The sequence below is a fragment of the Bidens hawaiensis genome, unplaced genomic scaffold (genome assembly GCF_021521415.1).
Source record: "Bidens hawaiensis isolate Kalapana, Puna unplaced genomic scaffold, B.hawaiensis_p1.1 tig00052996_1, whole genome shotgun sequence".
Taxonomy (NCBI): domain Eukaryota; kingdom Viridiplantae; phylum Streptophyta; class Magnoliopsida; order Asterales; family Asteraceae; genus Bidens; species Bidens hawaiensis.
In genome coordinates, this window is record NW_027499529.1 from 8919 (window position 1) to 17377 (window position 8459).

Consider the following 8459-nt stretch of genomic DNA (forward strand, 5'->3'; position numbering starts at 1 on the left):
TTGAATTAATTTTATGGACGGTGCGTTCGGTTGAACCAAGTTGCACAACGATGTGGTCAATGATTGTTTTTCAAACAAGTTGTATTTTGTTGATTCCATTTTCCAGTCCTAGCTAACGTGACTTCTTCAACCTCAGACTATGGCTTTGCCTTCCCTTTCCCCATAGTTTTTTTTCTACTTTTAATGGGGGTGGGTCCGGTGATTCATCGGATTATTCTTCATTTACTAGATTATCCGAGTCTTTGTTGTTGTTGGATTCATTTGACTCTTAGGGTTGGTGGTGATTAGAATAGTTTGGGTGTTGGTGTGTTATTGTGGGTGTTATTATTGTGACGGGTTTGGGGAGCTGTAGTACATGCCAAACATAGAGTTCGACAAAAGATTAGCAAATCCCAGAGATTGGTTCGGGATTGGTGAAGGTGGAGTTGCTATTGGTTGCGTGAAGTTTTGGTGTTTCAATGATATTTGATGCACATACAACCCAGACCTGAATTAGAACGCCATTTGAGACGACACTTGTTGATTTGATCCAGGATTACGAGAACTATGGGCTCTCGATTCCTTCGCACTTCTAACTTTGAAGAATGGCCTATTTATTTTTTGTTTTTGAAAAAGATGTTTTAAGTGTAAATAGAGAAAAAAAAAAAAGAGGACCAATATGTGTGGAAAAAGTTAATTGGTTGGTTAATTTACAGAATTCATTTTAGATATATCTTTTTGGTAAAAAAAAATTGACCGCTCAAACGGTTATGTGATTGTTGCAACCATCGGAGCGACCGATGTGGCTACTCCATTCGGGTTCATTTTTGTCGGGCTTAATTAGAATCCTAAGGTGGTGTTCTCAATGGGGCTGAAGTCATCCCGAAACCACCGACTTCATCTTCTTCACATTTGGTTGCATCCTTGGTCTCCCCCAACTCAATTCATATTTACAATAAACAAAATTTCAATTTCAGAATTTCTTCATTTCGTGATTACTAGGATGAGCGAAACAAAATGGTCTAAAAATGAATTTCACTATAAATAAATTGTTTACCGTTAAAAGACAAAAATATCTTTCAACTTTCAATCAAACGCTTGGATGTTTATGAGTATGGGTCCGTTTCCATTAAAATAATAAATGTAATAACTTTATTTCTCCAAGTTCATGGACCACTTTATTCTAAACGCAACGCTTTATTCTAAGACAAATAACATTTTAACGAATGGCGGATGTCTCAATATACATTAGATGGTTCTTTTACCTGAAAAAATATGATTTTACATAGGATTTTAAGAGCTTAACACTACTTACAAGTTGAAATGTGGAGCCAAATTTAGTCTAGCAAGCCAGCTCGAGTTTGATACTCCAGCTCGAGCTGCAATTTTGAGTTGATCCAAGTCAGCTCCATATGAAGTTCGAGTTTAGCTCGAGCTAGCCTTGGCTTGGCTCGGCTTGGCTCAGCTCGTTATTAGGCTTCAAGTGTATACATATCGTACATCATAATTCATAAACCAAAATCAAATTATGCATATCAAATTCAAGCTTTCTTGATTCTTCTAATACATATCGATATCCATAAATTATACATCAAAATCACACCAAAGAAACGAGTTATATCCAATTTGGTCTAAAATGAAATTTGCAAGAGCTAAGTTTAATCTTTTCACATATTGCTTTTAAAGCCCAACGAAGAACTAAAGCCGCAAAACCGGGTGGTTTTTGCTGAGTCCGTTGAGGAAGAAGACCTACGGGGAGTTGACTTCTGCATAACGGGCACGTAGAGTTGGACTCAAACCACGGATCGATGCACTCAACATGGAAGCAGTGGTGACACCGAGGGAGTTTCCTGTAACGTTCGCCTATGGCCACGTTGTCCAAACACACGACACAATATATTGCTTTTGGTCCTTTGTTACCTGCACTAGACTTGAAGACAACGATAGCAAAGCGGGTGCGGTGACGGATGTTGACAAACACGCGTTGGAGGATGAAGAGCGCGATCACGGTGACAAAAATGGCAAGTTTTCTGGTGGTTAATATGGCTATAACTAGGTTCACAACTGTTGGTGTTACCATTTCTAAAGAGGGGGGTGGAGTTAATATAAAGTGTGGTGTGGTGTGGTGCTGTGTTGTGTGCGCTTTAATATTGATGGTGTGTATTGATTTATGAGTATTATAAACCTTTTGGGTAGTTATGTGTGAATTATATATATGCATGTTTAATTATATACACACGTGCCACTATTTTATCTTTTGGTGGGTGGGCTTTAGTAGAATAAGACATCACAGTGACAAATTAGAGAGTTGGGAGATAACGGATTACTTTAACGCTACATGTTTTAAATGGTGCAAACTTAATATGAATTATTCCAAACACTCACACTCGCAAACACTTGTTTCCTCTCTAATATTGCACCCTTTTTATGTTTGTGTGTGAGAGAGGGTATCGGTAATAAATAAATAAATAGCATTTCCAAGCTCATATCATATTAATTTTCAACGCTATATGTTGTCACCGGTTACTACAAGAAAATCTTTCGTCGATGGAATTTTTCCCATTGATGTAGTTGTGAGGAGTTTCAAGACACACTTCCATTGGTAAGTCATCACAAATCAACGTTTACTATTATTCTTTTTTCTAAATAGCAACCGTCGGTAATCTGTCACATATTTTACGACGCCTAGAAACCCATAGATAACACGCTGATGAGTAATTTTCTGTCATTGTGGCTACTAAGGTTTGTTTAGCAACCAGTCTTTTGGTTGTGAGTTCTGATGGAAATCCATTGAAAAATAGAAAAATAAAAATAACAATGATAACATAAATATTTCAAGAAATATAACAGTAAAAATAAAAAATATATATATGGTCTAAATCATATATGCTATAATGGGCCTTAATGGTCTCCATCAAGCCTTTTAGGTCCATCAGACCTTAATAGGTCCATTAGCCCTTCAAGGTTTAGATTAGGTAGTACCGTAGTAGTCATGTATAATAGATCACAATGGGCAATAGTTTATCATTATGTCTTAACGGGATCCATTGAACCTTAATGGTCTCCGTTGGGCCTTACCAGGTCCATGAGGCCTTAATAGATCCATTAGCCTAAGATCGAGTACTACTGAATTATAAAAGATCGAAGTGGACAAAATCAGATCTTCCATGCCTTAATAGGTTCATTAACCCTTTAAAGGTTTAGATCGGGTAGCAGTAGTAAGTTATAAAAGAGAAAATGGACAACAATAAATCATATATGCCTGATGGGCTCCACTGGGTTTTAATGGTCCCCCATGGGCTTACAATGCCCATCTGGCCTTAATAGGTCCATTAGCCTTAAATGTTTGATCGGGTAGTGACTAGTGAGTTATAAAAGATCACAACGGGCAATAATAGATCATATATACGGCTTATTGGGCTGTCACTTCATATATATGTCCATGCCGTTTGAGGTGTCCATGAGACGTCCGAAACGAGGGATTCCACAATTAAAATCACTCATTAACTATAACAGCATAGCTCTTAAGCTATAATTTCATTCATTAACTAACAAGTTTTACAGACTGAGTACAAAATCTTAACATAAACATATATGTCATAACTAAATTATTAATAATAAAATATTTGTTTCTTAATTTCGTATCATTTAATTTAACGTATAAATTTTTAATTTGCTATAAATTATTAGAAGTTGTACATTCTTAAAATATAGTTATAACTCATTTGTTTATAAAATAGAAATGAAAAAAATAAATAAATAAAAAATGTAGAGAAATATATAAATGGAAGAAAGAAATTAAGGCAAAAAAGAAAAATAAAACTCATTATGTCCCACCTCTTATTGTCTCATCATCATATTTGTCATCTTTAACTGCTAGCGCGTCATGGGCTACATGTTAGTTAAAAAAGGTAGGCCACGACGCAATAGTAGTCAAAACAAGATGGCGCTAGTAGTTAAAATAGGTAGACCACGATGCGTTGGTAGTTGAAACAGGTAGATCATGACGCGCTAGTAGTTAAAACAGGTAGGCTACGATGCGTTACCGTTGGATAATTAGCTGTCTCGATAATCTAACAGGTCGTCGACGACAAGATAGTTTGGGAACAAACCTGAAATCTTGAATCAGGAAAGACATATTTGAAATCTCCTTCAATAAATGGGTCATTTTAAGAATTTATTTAAATTGATTGTCTTTGTAAACCTAATTGTACTTTTAGCCGTCAGCTAAAATTTAATCAACACTTTACAAAGCAGTGTTTGTTTTGTTAAAGTAACCCGTCAACTTGTTCATTTCGAAGCTTTTTCGAAAAGGAAAAAAATATGTTATTAGGAACCATGTTAAAAATTAAATAGTCAATCTCTCTTATTAAAGACGGTCTTTATTTGGTCAATGTAATATATTACAATTCCATTAACGTTTAACTTAACCAAAATGAACCAAGTATTAACTTTCACCCTAGTTATGATGATTATATTTCTATAAATGTACTTTCATCCTTTCTATATATTTATGTTTAACTTTCATTAAATATCCTTATTTAAAATGTTGAATTTGAGTTAACTTTCATTCTGATGATTATATTTCTTTAAAATTAATAATCTAACCGCGATTTTAATGAGATTAATAGCACGCTTTACTATAATTCAAATTTACTATTTCAGCTCAAACGTTTAAAAGTTGTTATTTCCGTCTCTAGAGTTTTATTTCAATTGCATTTTTTGTGCGATTTTAATGAGATTAATAGCACGCTTTACTATAATTCAAATTTACTATTTCAGCTCAAACGTTTAAAAGTTGTTATTTCCGTCTCTAGAGTTTTATTTCAATTGCATTTTTTGTCCCCATGGTTTGTTAAAATATGCCATTTCAATCCAAAACATGCTAACTAGAAGGACGACAATTGCAACAAAAATAAAACTCAAGGGGCGAAAATTATAATTTTAAACTTTTCAACAAAAATAGAAAATTAAAACCCGATTCTCTCTTCTATAAATCAAAGAGCTAATTTCATTTGCATGTCTACAAAGTTTTAGATTACCCAAGAAATGTCTTCTGCTCTTCTTTCTAGATTCTCACTTCATATATTTATAACAATTTTGATAATACTTCAAATTAAGCGTATGACGATTTCCCAGTGGTACTTAATCCTCACGACGACAACGAAAATGAAACTGGAATATTATTTGATACGTTTGGTGAAGCACCCGTATATGATGGAGGTACTTTATTCAATACATTTATGTTAATTATGTATATATTATTATTTTTCTTTCTTTTTTGTTGGTCTGATATAGTTTTTATTAACAATATGGGTGGCATGCTAAGAAAATAAGATCGTTTATAATTTATTAAATTCGTTTCCCATTTTTTTGTTAGTCTACACGTTTAACAATTCTTATGTTTTCAGTTCATATATAATAGCTATAGGTTAATTTTTATTATTTACATAAAATATTTGGATTTCAACATGAAGTTGTTATGTTTTTCATATTTGAAATTATTATCTAATAGGTTAGAATTGGTAATTTATTAAAATAATAAGATTTCAACGTTAGTTGTGTATATAAATATAATTTTTGAGAACGACGAATTTCTTATAAGTTAGGCCACCGCACTTCCTAAATTTGGAGAGTTTCGTTGCCCCACTATGGTTATACTATGCTGTCTTAACCAACCCGACGCTGGAATTCAAAGTTTGGCTTGAGCATTCTCCCGGGAAACCATACCGCTAGCTGCCATAGTCGTCGTGCCACCAAAAGAGTATAACTCTCATGCGTAACACACGATGAGACGAAAACCTGGGTGGGCTCAGGATTCGAATTGACAATCTTGCTTAAAGCCTAGTTTAAATTATTCTTTGTCATAATCCATCAAAAATTGCACAAAAGTTATGTAATTCTAACGCTTGTATATATTTATTATTTTAGTTTTCTGCGTGATCCATCAATTAGATAAAATAGAATCAAATCATCAATTGTGTAATATTATGATTACAATATTTATGATATCAATAAATATCAAACTTTTCCTTTAATATTCTATATATTGTGCATTAATTAAGAATTCATTAATCTATTTTTAAGGCTTTTAATTAATGTGTAAATCGGTTGTTAAAACATAATTTGTAATTTCCATCTAGACCCACAAACATGTTTAGCTAAATGATCAACTAATGAACTCGCAAATTTATTACCAGTTTATTTGTATATATATGTTTTTTTTAAATGTTAAACGGGTTGTTTCTTTATGCCGAATTTAAAAGTATAAAGGAGAAAGCAACATAAGGTAAATGATCAAAATATAGTTGTTTAATATATGGTTGTACCTTTTGTTGTAAATTTCAAGTTGATCTAGAGTAGTAACGTGTAAGTATATATAATAAAATTCTAGGTTAAACGGGTGGTGTTTATGTCAAACAATAAATAAGCATATCATGTTCGCCTTTTCATGTGCCAACATGATTTTCGGGTTCATGTTGTGTCCCATGCCTCAAACACGGTCCATTTAACACCCGTCTAAATAAATTTGTGCACAGGTGGACGCTTTGCAAAGGGATCGATTGATCTTGGAGGGCTTCTAGTGCATGAATCTTTGTATTTCAAGAAAATCTGGGACGTTCAAAGCAGCGGACCAAACGCTACAGGCGTATCATTTTATGAACCAAGTTCATTGCCAGAAGGGTACAATTTGCTTGGTCACTTTGGTAAGATCAACAATGTGTACACCATTGCAACATTTCTTATAGCTAGAGACATTACACGTTATCAGAAATCAACCCTAAAGAGTCCCATAGACTACACTCTAATATGGACTAGTCAAGGTTTGGATATGTCCAAACAACAAGATGGATACATTTGGCTCCCTATCCCACCCGACGGCTATAAAGCCGTCGGTCACATTGTCACCACTTCACCTGAAAAACCCCGCACTTGACAAGGTTCGTTGTGTCAGATCTGACTTGACAGATTCAACCGAAGCGGATATTTTTATTTGGGGATATGATAAGGGGGATAGTTCACATGTAGTCAATTTTTATACTACAAAACCGATAAGTAGAGAGCGAAGCGTTCCCGTAGGTACATTTTGGACGAAAAATAGCTTGAGTGCACACGAGTTACCATGTCTAAAGATGGTCAAGAAGTATCCTTATTATGCTATGCCCACACACTTCCAAATTAGAACAATGATGTCAGCTTATGCTCCATGGGTTTATTTTCATCCGGATGAGGAATACTTCCCATCATCCGCTTTGTGGTTCTTTCAAAACGGGGCGGAGTTACACCAACGTGGCCAAGTTCCCGAGCTTGTAAGAGGCAACGGTGAAAACCTTCCAAACGACGCTGCACCCGAGAATGCATACCTAGATCTCCCATATAGTGAGCCTTACAAAGACAGGGCGAAGCATGGGTACTTGCCCAGTGCGACCACTTATGTACATGTGAAACCAATCTTAGGGGGGACATTTACTGATCTTGCCATATGGTTGTATTACCCTTTCAATAGGGGAGGCAGGTTTCAACTCGGGCCTTTCGCTGTAGACTTAGGAGTAATAGGGGAGCATGTTGGCGACTGGGAACATATAACGTTAAGGGTCGATAACTATCGTGGGGTTCTAAAGGCGGTGTATCTCTCTCAACATGCTAAGGGAAAATGGGTGAGGCCTTGAGAATTCGAGCTCATGAATGGAACTAGACCAGTGGTGTATTCATCTTTGCATAGCCATACACATTACTCTACTCCAACTTACCATTTGCATTCGTCTAGCAAGGTTGAGTCAAGTGACATACTGAAACTAAATGAAGTGTATCAGAGGATGAACAATTCAGGAAAATCTGTCTATGTCAAAGGGGAGAAGTTTTTCGGGTTTGGAGTTAGGGATGATGCGGCAAAGAGTAACAACGTGTTGGATATCGCGTCACACTATGATCTTGTTTTTGTTGAATAAATGGATAGAGGTATGGAACCATGGTTGATGTACACAGGGAGATGGGGTCCTAAGATTTTTTATGCATATGCAAGAGAGAGAATGAATATTGTGAAAAAATTGCCACATGAAAACAATATATTGCCAATAAAGTTTTGAGTAAGCTCCCTGCTGAGTTACTTGGAGAAGAAGGGCCTCAAGGTCCCAAGATGAGAGATAGTTGGACTCAGGATGAGAGGGTATGATGATAAATCATGCATGATCACAACAATAAGCATATGTAATGTAATAGCATATCATCAAACTAATACTCATGATGGTCAATGTTTGGTGATATAGTTAATTATCCTTTGTTAGTTTAATTATTTTTTATATAAGATAATTAAAAAATGAAACTAACCATTTATCTCCATCACCAACGTAAGTCAGAAACCTTATAGAGGTGCCAAGAATTCACACATGTACAAAAAATAGTTAATCATGCTCAACCAAGACATTAAATTTGTATAAATTTAACACATCACTAAAATATTTTGTAACGCTGATCACTTA

The 8459-nt window shown here is 35.1% G+C and overlaps 1 pseudogene; it reads left to right on the top strand.

Moving 5' to 3' along the window:
• The first annotated feature begins 7112 nt into the window (after window positions 1-7112).
• Window positions 7113-7649, top strand: LOC143599854 (hypothetical protein At1g04090 pseudogene; annotated as a pseudogene).
• Window positions 7650-8459: the final 810 nt, after the last annotated feature.